The following is a 12,688-nucleotide window of genomic DNA, read 5'->3' on the forward strand; positions in this document are numbered from 1 at the left end:
CACTATCTACATATCAGTATCTGCGACCCGAGTTACTAAGCTCGTAGGGGTGTCTTAACACCTAATGCCATAAGACCAACTGGTCTGGGAGTCATTAGCTGAAAGCTCGTTACATGGGTTAAAGATGCATGATGTTTTTAAATTATATGTATATACATTTTTAAAAAAGAAGAAAAAAAAAGACAAAAATAATAATCCCAACCCAAGGAAGTTAACCTTAAACATTAGTATAAAAAGTTTGTTTTCTTCAAAGAAAAGCCCCATAATTATGTGTTGATGCATTGAGCACAAAAGAAAGGTTTATTAATATCTTGTTAAGAGGTAGGTATTGAGCAGATATATAAATTTAATGAGAGTTTGTTTATCTGGATAGATTAATGGAAGTTAAATGATGAATACCTTGCTTTGTGAAATTTTCAAATTTTTTGTCTATTTTAACGCTTTGATTACTAGGGACTAGTAATAAGCTGGTTGGGGGGTGTGATTAGTACTTAAAAGTGCATTTTTATCATGGTTTTATATCATCATTTTGCACTTGAAGTATCAATAACTCCTTGACTAAAGCATGTTTTATAATAATATATCTAATAATATAAGATACCTGTAATTTGTGGTAAATGTTCATTTTAAATGTAGGCCTATCACATAAATGAAAGGATTGATTGATGACTTCAAGAACTTAAATTGCAAGGATAAAGAGATGGCCAAACTTAGAAAAAAGATGTCAGTGCAATCCAAACCGAAACACTATTCGGTAATTGGGTCATATTTGAAGCTATATATCTCAGATTTAGGTCCAATTTATATGGATGGAAAGGTAAGACATAGGCCTACAACTTTCCTATGGAGCCCAAGATCTAAAAAGGCCATTTTCAAGTCCAAATTGTAGCAATAACAAAGAAACCCGAATCTGTCTTCCAGCCCGAGCACTATTCGGTATTTTATCCATATCTGGAGTTCTAGAAGTCCAAATGAGCTGAATGTTTTACACAAGAAATCTGAGACAATTACCTACAATTTTCATGTTTTCAACTGGCTCCAATTTTGACGTTATCAATGACGTTTTGGGCAGACAAGAGAAGATAAGGATTGTCACCAAGTCAAAAGTTGGCCACCCACTTATCAATTAGTCATCATATCAATAGTTCCTAATTTTGGCCTATAAAAGGAGGCATTTGTCATGCATTTAGGCATCTTGGTTTCCAAATCAAGATCATGCTCTTCCTTTCTCTCTTTGTATTTTTTGTAATGTTTATGCTTTGCTTTCATTAATATTAAGTTTATTTTATGCTTTGCTTTCATTAATATCAAGTTTATGCCTTTCATTTCCTTTCCTTTACTTAGTTACCTCTTATGTTCATATTTTGTTTATCTATTTTTCTTTCTTTCATTATGTCTAGCTAAGTTTATTATGTCAAGGTGAAAAGGTTACACTAATGGTGTGAGAATAAGTATAATGTAAACTTAATATGGACTTTAATGTTTGATACTAACATGTTTTATATTTGTTATCTTGTTCACTCTTTAATACTTTGCTTGTTAAATGACTAATCTTGATTTATGTTGTATAACACTTGGTACAACAAATGCTTGGCACTTTCACAGCCCATAATGTATGGTATAACTGACACCTGAGCTATGAAAGGAACTTGATTTGTTGTTAACATAAGTTATAATCATGAATGCTTGACGAAATTTACAAGTATTAGCATTAATCGAATAAGGTAACTAATGTAATCATGTTAACAATCTATAATCTGATTGGAACCTTCTTTCTGTGTGGTTTCCAATTGAATAATAAGAGTTTATATTATACTTGTTTGACATACCATTAGTGGAACCTCTAACCTTAACATTTGTTATTATCATTATTTAATCCTTACATTAATATTCCATCTCCAAGTTCTCATCATCTTCTTCTTCTTCTCTTTCTTTATTATTATTATTATTATTATTATTATTATTATTACTATTACTACTACTATTATTGTTGTTGTTGTTGTTGTTGTTGTTATTGTTGTTAATTGTTGTTTATAATTTGTACAATTAACCTCCCTATGGTTCGATCCCGGTCTTTCCAGATTATTTATTACTTCGACACTCCTGCACTTGGGAGAAGACATCAACCTTTTAGTCGTGTCACTTATCATATTCACATATGGGACTTCACATATACAACTATAAAAGTAAAGTGCTTTTGGTTTATGTACGTACACATGCATCCTTCTTTTGATTTCAATGGCAATTGTATCTTCGAATAGACTTCCATACATTAAGAATAAATCTCTCTATGAATGGATTTTATGTATGATATCCACATGATTAAGGAATTAAGTAATTGCTATTGTCTTCTTGGGGCGAATTCCCTTCTAGCAGGAATCGTTATGAATTCGTTAATTAAAATCATAACAACTTTCGGAATGCGTAAATCAAAATTTTATTGGAATTATATTGTGCAAGGCTATGAAATGACAGTAAATATGTCTTTCAATTGTTCTTACAGTCACAACATCGTATCATCTGACTGTTTATGAGACAATCGTCTTCTCCATCAGAGTTGGGCATGGTTGATATCGTAAGCATCAGAATCATCAAGCTTCAGCTTAACTAGTTCGCTGATCATATGGATAGGCGTCCTTTGGTGACTGACGTTTATATGCTCTTTTTCCAAAGGCCCAAGCTTTAGCTTCAGTAAGATGGGCTCCAACTCAGAACACATAGTCACTCCTGTTGCCACATGGGAAGGAGAGAGATTGACATGGGACAGAACCAGATTCTACCTCGCAACAGCTCTAACGGGTATGTGTAAAACCTGCAAGCAAGAAAAAATAACATGGGCATCAGAGGCGTAACGAAAAAGTCGTCTTCAACCGTGAGAGAAAGAGAGCAAGGGAGGGATGGGATTCGTACCTGTATTCGTCTGATCATCAGAATCAATTTAATAAGAGTTTCTGTAGGTAAACGCAGCATCAGAATGCCTATTATTAAGTTTTCTGAGCAGTTCTTGAAGCTTGTCGTTGAAAATTTGAACATCATCATTGAGCTTGTATGCACATGAAGATGCATCTAGGTCATTGGGATGTTTCTGTATGTTGGACGGCATACATCCTACCCGAATAAGTCCGAACACAGCTATCTTTCTTGCTCCTGACCAATACAATTTCTGGCAACAAGGGAAACAAAGGGAATGAAGTGGGGGTCTTTGGTAGTTTCCAATCGCGTCAAACATTAATTGTTGTTTTACAAGAGACATTAAGTAGGGCTAACCTCCAGCTGAGTTTCGTAAGTTTCAGAAAGAAGTTGAGCATATTTTTCAGGGGTATATAGCTTGCTGCTATTGTAGCCGTCCAAGAAATAATTGTTGAGGTAGTCGTTATGACCCATATCAGACCCATATTCCGCACTAACACATTCTTGGCTATTTCCTTTTTCATGTTAGGCCATTAATAGAGACGTTTCAGGTCCTGATATATTTTAGTGTGCTGCCATGATGTACGGAGAATTTGTTGTGCTTCTCGTAGAACCATCTGTTTAATCATCTTATCATTGGGCACGTGCAATCATTATCCCAACATCGAAGATCTATCATCCGCTACTCGAAAATGAGTATCTGTTCTGGCCTCTATTTCCTTCTTATTCTTGGACCCTTCAATGTCATTGCTTGGGGCTCATAATATTTGTTCGCGATACGTTGGTCATACTATCAGTGGAGCTAAAAGTCTCCCGCCTGAATTAATACCCAATTCTACACCCATTTCTTTCAACTCCACCAACTGTCATTCCTTCCACAGCATTGGCTTACACAAAGTGGCTTTATTTTTGCTACCAAGAGCACCTGCCACTACGTATGCCTTCCTAGGGTGGTATTTTATGGTGTAATCAGAATTCTTAATAATTTTTTTTTTGTTGAAATCGAGAATAAATATATAATAAAAAGAGAAAACATGAACAGTATGAACAAAGTTTTAGCTAGTAACCTAAGCATCAGCCTAATTACAAAAAAGAAATACAAGAAAATCTATAACCCTACTATTAAGCTGAGCAAACCAAACCCACACTAAATTAGAAATTAAGCAGACCAAGCTGAAATGCATTCATGATTCTTATACAGATCAGCACCGGTATACCAAAAGGAAGAGTTGAGATTCCTGATCCATCCTGCAGCAAAGTAAAACAAATGCCATAATTTGATTCATTTTTTTTTTGCTACATATTCCACTTCTTTTGTGACATCATATGCTTCAAGCTTTTGTAATCAATAAAAATTTAGGTTCGAGACACCTATAAATAGTATTTCCATATTCTCAAAATGAATACCACAACACACAATAGCTAATATCACGTCATGCAATGGATAATTTAGCTCATGAAATCTTTGGTTCGTGAGAGAAGTGTTAACATCAGAGTAATAATGAGCCTTCTCTTCAACTCTTGGAAGTTTTCTTCACATTTTTCTGACCATGTCTACTTTTTGTCTTTCTACTTTCTGTCTTTCTCAGTTAACTGTGTCAAGGGAGTTGCAATTTGGGAGAACCCTTCAATGAATTGTAAGGATTATGAACACCATCTATCTCCATATTAATATTATATTGTCCACTTTGAGCCTAAGCCCTCATGGATTTGCTCTTGGGTTATACCCAAAAGGCCTCATACCAATGGAGATATTTGTCCATCCTTATATACCCTTGATCCTTCCCATTTCTAACCAATGTGGGACTTTGGTCGCATACCCAACAATCCTTCCCTCGAACAAAGGACCACCGAGCCTCTCCTCAAATGATCATTTATCCATCCACTCTCTACTAACCAGGATTTTTCATTCTCTACTTCTCTCTACTTCATCGTGTTGGGGTCAGGACACGTCCATAAAGCATCTGAAGAATACTACCTGACTTGAGAGTTTTTTGCTCTTTCTAGGTCAACTCCTCTTCACCGTGTTGAGATCAGGACACGTCCATGAAGCATTCGGAGTACACCGCCTATCCAATAGAGCTGATCCATGGATTAACATCATAATTTTAATTAGGGCCCACCACCTTTTGTTCGGCACTCCGAGGATTCATCCATCATGGCTAACTCGGGGGCATGACTCTGATACCACTGTTAGGATGCTGGCATGCAAACCCGACAAGACAAAAGGTAAGGGACAAGATAAATGAGAAACAACACACAAGAATTTACGTGGTTCACCCAATTTGGCTACGTCCACGGGTAAGTATAGAAGGATTTTACTAAGTAATGTGGGAATGCAACTTCTCTCTAATAATAGGAGAACAACAAAAATCTCTCTATTATTAGGAGAAAACACCTCACTTACTATCTCATAAATACCTCATAATTTTGTGGGATTACTCTCTTCTCACCCTCTCTTCTTTCTCTCTTATGGTGTGTTTATAATGCTTGGATGCATTGCCTATTTATAGGCAAACATCCATGCAAAAGACAAGGGCAAGGTAGGTGGCACCAAATTTATGCCTAACATTGTTGACAAATTAGTGCCTAACATTGTTGACAAATTGGTGGTTTCACATTTCTGTTAGGATGCTGGCATGCAAACTCGACAAGACAAAAGGTAAGGGACAAGATAAATGAGAAACGACACACAAGAATTTACATGGTTCACCCAATTTGGCTATGTCCATGGGCAAGTATAGAAGGATTTTACTAAGTAATGTGGGAATGCAACTTCTCTTTAATAATAGGAGAACAACAAAAATCTCTCTATTATTAGGAGAAATCACCTCACTTACTATCTCACAAATACCTCACAATTTTATGGGATGACTCTCTTCTCACCCTCTCTTCTTTCTCTTTTGTGGTGTGTTTATAATGCTTGGATGCATTGCCTATTTATAGGCAAACATCCATGCAAAAGACAAGGGCAAGGTAGGTGGCACCAAATTTATGCCTAATATTGTTGACAAATTGGTGCCTAACATTGTTGACAAATTGGTGGTTTCACATTTCTGTTAGGATGTTGGCATGCAAACCCGATAAGACAAAAGGTAAGGGACAAGATAAATGAGAAACGACACACAAGAATTTACGTGGTTCACCCAATTTGGCTATGTCTACGGGCAAGTATAGAAGGATTTTACTAAGTAATGTGAGAATACAACTTCTCTCTAATAATAGGAGAACAACAAAAATCTCTCTATTATTAGGAGAAAATACCTCACTTACTATCTCACAAATACCTCACAATTTTATGGGATTACTCTCTTCTCACCCTCTCTTCTTTCTCTCTTGTCGTGTGTTTATAATGCTTGGATGCATTGCCTATTTATAGGTAAACATCCATGCAAAAGACAAGGGCAAGGTAGGTGGCACCAAATTTATGCCTAACATTGTTGAGAAATTGGTGCCTAACATTGTTGACAAATTGGTGGTTTCACATTCTCCCGCTTGAAGACTTTGATGAATTAATCAAGTCTTCACACTTGATTATCTGTGATTCTTCTATCATTTCTATACTTGCCATCTTCAAGCTGCTTACGTGTTTGCTAGGCCGTAAGAGGATCTGCACCATATATACTTATCAGTGTTGACCGGTTTTGTCAAAGCATCTGCTGGGTTTTCCTTTGTGTAAATCTTCTGAAAATCCACACTTCCATCTTCCATCACTTCGCGAACAAAGTGATACTGAACATCTATGTGTTTTGTTCTTGAATGAAACGCTGGATTCCTTGTAATATGCAAGGCACTTTGACTATCACAATACAAAAAAATATTCTCTTATTTGTGCCCGAGCTCCTCCATAAGTTTCTTCATCAATATTGCTTCTTTACAAGCTTGTGTATCTGCCATGTACTCAGCTTCTATTGTGGATAACACTACAACAGTCTGAAGTTTAGAAACCCAGCTCACAGCTCCTCCTGTAATTATGAACACATAGCCTGTAGTGGATTTCCTTTTCTCAAGGTCACCAGCAAAATCTGAAACAACATATCCTCTGATAGTAAATTCTAATCGTCCATAACATAATGCAGTATCTGAGGTACCCTTGATATATCTCAAGATCCTCTTAATAGTATTCCAATGCTCTCTACCAGGATTTTTCATGTATCGACTAACTACTCCCACTGCTTGTGCAATGTCTGGTCTTGTACATATTATGGCAAACATTAAACTTCCCACTGCTGATGCATACGGTACTCAAGACATCTCCATCCTCTCTGCTTCATTGCTAGGAGACATACTTGAGGATAATTTGAAGTTAATAGGAAGTGGGGTGGAAATTGGCTTACAATCTTGCATGTTGAAGCGTCGCAAGATTTTCTTCAAATAATTCTTCTGAGAAAGCCAAATCTTCCTCTTACTTCTGTCTCGGTAAATTTTCATCCCTAGAATCTTGTTTGCTGGTCCCAAGTCCTTCATATCAAACTCCCTAGCCAACTATGCCTGCAATTCTTGGACTCGATCTTTGCTGGGGCCTATCACCAACATGTCATCCATGTACAACAACAAAATGATGAAATCTTCATCAAACCTCTTGTAATATGTATAATGGTCTAAATTGAGTCTGTTGTACCCAAGGCTAATTATGAAGGAATCAAATCTCTTATACCAATACCTCGACGCCTATTTGAGACCGTATAGAGATTTGTTCAACCTACAAACCAAGTTCTCCTTGCCTGTTTCAGCAAAACCCTCTGGTTGGAGCATATAAATTTCTTCTTCAAGTTCTCCATGAAGAAATGCAGTTTTCACGCCTAACTGCTCCAAGTGAAGATCAAATATAGCACACATTGCCAAGACTACTCTGATTGTCGTAAGTCGTACCACTGGAGAAAATATCTCATTGAAGTCTATTCCTTCTTTCTGAGCATATCCTTTCACCACCAATCTTGCACGATACCGCTCCACTTGATCATTCCCATCACGCTTTATCTTGTAAACCCATTTGTTGCCAATGGCCTTTCTTCTTTGTGGTAGCGGAATAAGATCCCAAGTATTATTCTTGTGCAGAGCTTCAATCTCCTCTTGCATTGCTGTCATCCACATAGATACATCTGTGCTTTTAATAGCCTCATGGAAAGTTGATGGCTCTCCATCCTCTGTTAGAAGACAGTATGCAATGTTACTTTCAGTAACATATTCTGAGTGCCAAGCTGATGGTCTTCTTTCACGAGTCGACCGCTGAACTTCAGGAGTTTCAAACTCTATTTGTTCTTGCTCTTCATGCTCTGGTATAGCTTCAGAAGAAGCATGATTCTGAGTATTTTCCACGTGGAGTGCTGTAGTCTCCTTTAGAATGCTATTATGTTCTTCCATTTGCATTTTACCTTCTGCAAATATGACATCTCTGCTGATAACTACCTTGTGGGCAGTGGGATCCCACAAGTGATACCCCTTCACTCCATCAACATATCTCAAGAATACACATTTTTTGGATTTTGAATCCAGCTTGCTAACTTCTTGTGTATTGTACATCACGTACACAAGACTTCCAAATATATGCAATCGAGAATAATCAGCTGGTTTTTCAGTCCACATCTCCATCGGTGTCTTTAGCTCAATTGTTGTTGATGGAGATCGATTTATCACATAACATGCGGTATTGACTGCTTCTGCCCAGAATGACTTTCCTAGACTTGCAGCCTTCAACATTGCTCTTGTTCTTTCTAATAGAGTTCTGTTCATCCACTCTGCCACTCCATTTTGTTGTGGAGTGTATGCCGTTGTGAACTGCCTTTTGATACCTTCATGTTCATGTTGATAGAAGTTATCAAATTCATCACTAGTATATTCTCCTCCATTGTCAGTCCTCAAACACTTGATCTTCTTTTCAGATTCAAGTTCCACCCGCGCTTTGAAAGTTTTAAAGACTGTAAGCACATCTGCCTTCCTTCTAATTGGATACACCCAACATCTCCTAGAAAAGTCATCTATGAATGATACAAAGTATTTTGCTCCTCCCAAGGATACAACCGGTGCTTGCCATACATCAGAGTGAATCAGGTCTAAGATGCATTTGCTCTTAGTTGTTGATGTGCCAAACTTCAACCTGTGTTGTTTACTTGTAACACAGTGCTCATAAAAAGGTAAAGTAACCTTTGTAAGCCCAGGGAGTAACTTCTGATCAGAGAGAACCTTTAAACCTTTTTCTGACATGTGACCTAGTTTTTGATGCCACATCATCGTCTTCTCTTCTGCAGGACTGGCTGATGCGATTGACGCTTCTGCCTCATGATGTGTTTCTCCCATTAATGCAAATACATTTGCAATTGTCGATGTCTTTTTGAAGTTGAATTGTCGGTAAAAAGATCGGTAAAAACAGAGGAGAAAAACACATTTTCTTCCCCTGTTCTCTGCGTGTCCAGGGGAAAAAGATGATGGTGCTGTTCAAAACGACACCGTTTTGAGTTTTCTGTTTTTTTAATGAATAGTGCATATGAACAGTGCATAAAACGACGTCGTTTTTCCCAAAACGCGTCGTTTCATTTAAATGAGATTTGACGCCAAAATGCGTCAGATTCAAAATCAGGCCTTCAATTTGGGCGTGTTTTACAATTTGGTCCTTGGTTTTGGATTTCTTCAATTAAGTCCCTAATTGACCATCAAACTTTAATATTTATGCAATTATGTCCCTGATTTGACCAAATTAACTCTAAAAAATTATATGTTGACTCCAGAACTTTAATTTCTTCTAATAAAAGCCCAAATTAACTAAAAAATCAAATGTTCTTGCAATCAAAACCTCCATAAATTCAATCAAACCTTTATTAAAATTTAATTGAATCCATAAATATTTTATTTTGGATTTTTCTTCCTAAAATTGACTTTTTTTTTCAGCAGGGTTCTCATTAGGTAACAAAATACTATCAAATTTTAATCTTTGTAATTGTAAACCTCCTCAACTAACTTTTGACCATTTTCTGAGCATTCTGACATCCTCTTTTTTACTGTTATTATTTCTCAATAGTTATTATTATTTTTCAATTTCTTATTTTTCTATATATATATATATTTTATTTTTATTTTTTACGCGGGGACCCGAAAATGGGTTACAACAATAGTATAAACCAACAAAATGTTAGCAATTTATAACAAAAATAAGCAATATAGCCTGCCTCAGACAGGATGTTTAAGGTGTGATAATATCTTCCTTTTTGCATAACCAGTTTTATACCATGGAATCTTTGTTGACCCGTTAGGGTTCCTAGTGACCGTAATATTAGATGACGACTCTTTAAATAATACCATTCCCTATTAAAGAATAGGATGCCAAAAATCCATTCTTTCCAAAGATGATAAATTTTTAAGGTCGTCGTGATGTCCGGGTGTGACAGACGTCTGACTAAAAAAGACAAGATAACCACTCGTAGATTTGCGATCATCAATATTACCATCCCAATCTGCATCTGTAAATTCATGTATAGAAAAAGGGGAGCCACGAGTAATATGAAAACCATAAGATGTTGTACCTTTAAGATAACATAGAATATGCTTAATAACAGCCCAATGAGAATTTGTAGGAGAATGCATAAATTGATAGACTCTATTAACAATAAAACAAATATCTGGATGGGTGAAGGTAAGATATTAAAGAGCACCTATGATTTAAGAAAATTGTGTAGAATTAGAGAATGAGTGATCCGGTAATATAGTGACTTTCGAAGGGGAGACTAGAATATCAACGAGTTTGCAGGAAGTGATACTAGGGCAGGTGAGGATGCCAAGAATATATTTTTATTGATGCAGCATTAAACCCATACTGGTAGACTAAACTTTAATACCTATGTCGCTACACGATGTCGGGCGACGGCTCCACTCCTTTTTTGTTTGTTTTTTTAAACAAAAAAAAGAATATTTTAGTTTTTATTTGATTGGGGGAAATAAAGATTTTATTGGAGTCGCCATCTAGTAATTTGAGGGAACTAGAAATCCAAAATTAGACACTAGTCCCAAAGATTCGGGTCTGGGTTAGTTATGATTAAGGGAATGTAAACACCACCTTTAAAACATCCTTTCAGAGAAAGGTTACCTTTACTTGTGTGTTTTTCTTATTTTGATTCAAATGCTATTATATTTTGAGCTTATTTGTAATTTTTTTAACATAGTTAACGTCGGTCCCTAAAAATAGGAGACACGTTAAAAATGACATTAGTCCCTAAAATTAGGAGACTTTGTCTAAAATATCGACGTTTATCCCTAAAAAGGAGAGTTACGTTTGATTTACCAAAATAAATAATAATGGACATAATCCAGATTTGGTATTTAAATTTTTAACATCGGTCCTTTTCTATAAATAAAAGAGACGTGTCGACAAATAATATTTATTTTATAAAATAAAAATTATTTTGATATCATTGACAAATAGATATATCAATTCTTGAAAATTGGGTTTTTGACCTGTGAACAGTGATATGATAAAATGGATGTTGAACCCGCGTCGTTATTTATTTTGGTTTATTTTTTGTTTTTTTTCACATACAAAAATTTACAAGTATTTATATATAAAAATATCAAAAAAATACCATAAAATATCATAGAAAATTACCTGAGTACCCCTGTATAGGCAAAAGACTGAAATACCCTCGGATTTATCGAAAATTTATGAAAATGCCACTGGCGGCGCGTGTGGCTCACGCGCAGTTACTGTTGACGGTGGTGAATTTTTTCGGTGAGCTTCCGGCTAAAAGATGGTTGATTCTGGTAGATCTGAGGACGAGGATTCTGATGGTGGTGGTCTCGTTGGCCGTTGATGGCTGAGGAGGGAGAATCGATGACTGGAAGGTCGATTAGCCGATGACGGTCGCGACCGTTTTTTGGCCAAAATCGCCGGTGACAAAGTGTAAAACGACCGAGGTTTTGCTTCAGAGAAGTCGATGCACGTTTCTGTGGTGGTTTCGTAGCTTGAAATGGCCGGAAATGGGAGATCGACGGAGAGAGAGAGAATCGCCGACGAGAGGAGAGAGAAGCTCTGGGTTCCGCTGCGGTGCAGACGAGTGTATAGTGCACTTGTGCGTCTAAAGCCTGGGCGCCGTTGGATCTCGGATGAACAGATCATGCGGCTGTGATTGGTTTGATCTTCAAGTTCATCAGACGGTCAGGATTGAATGGGCTACAACCTGGTGTGTCGCGGTGTACCGAGTGCTTGGTACACCGGCTGGCGTGGCGCAACAGGATCAAAGGGCAGATTATTTTAAAGGTTGAGATTGATTTGGGTTTTAATCTGGTGTGGTAAAGCCTATTGTATCCTAAGAAATCAAAGGCCCAGATTTAAACACTATTAGATCTAACGGTTGAGATATTTTTGGTATTTTTCAATTTGTTAAAAAAAAAATTAATATCTTACTAGGGTGCAGAAAAAGTATAAGAAAAATGAATAGTACTCAAATAGTAACCAAATAGTAATGCTCCAATTCAAATTCCGAATTTTTTTTTTATCTTTTTTTTCTTTTCATGTGTCTTCATTTCATTGGCTATTTATAGACAGACAACAAATCCCATGATTATGAAAATAATCACGGAATTGTTAAAATTTTCAACGTGCACCGATTACCATATGTTTTATTATATATAATAATACTAAATAATAATAATAATAATAATAAAGTTTTTTCATCCGCTAAAAATCAATTTTAAATTACAAAAAAAAAAATCTTTATACGGGTATCAACTCGGTGGACCGGGTTTTTTGACCAAAAATACCAGTTTTGACCAAAAATAGTCCGAAACTCAT

General features: G+C 36.3%; 2 pseudogenes; both read right to left on the reverse strand.

The window, feature by feature from the left end:
• Positions 1-2,299: 2,299 nt before the first annotated feature.
• Positions 2,300-12,688, reverse strand: part of LOC105111600 (GDSL esterase/lipase At1g29660-like) — a 29,883-nt pseudogene continuing 19,494 nt past the window's right edge.
• Positions 2,414-3,392, reverse strand: LOC105111599 (GDSL esterase/lipase At1g29670-like; annotated as a pseudogene).

This window comes from Populus euphratica, unplaced genomic scaffold (assembly GCF_000495115.2).
Source record: "Populus euphratica unplaced genomic scaffold, PopEup_1.0 scaffold302.1, whole genome shotgun sequence".
Lineage (NCBI taxonomy): Eukaryota > Viridiplantae > Streptophyta > Magnoliopsida > Malpighiales > Salicaceae > Populus > Populus euphratica.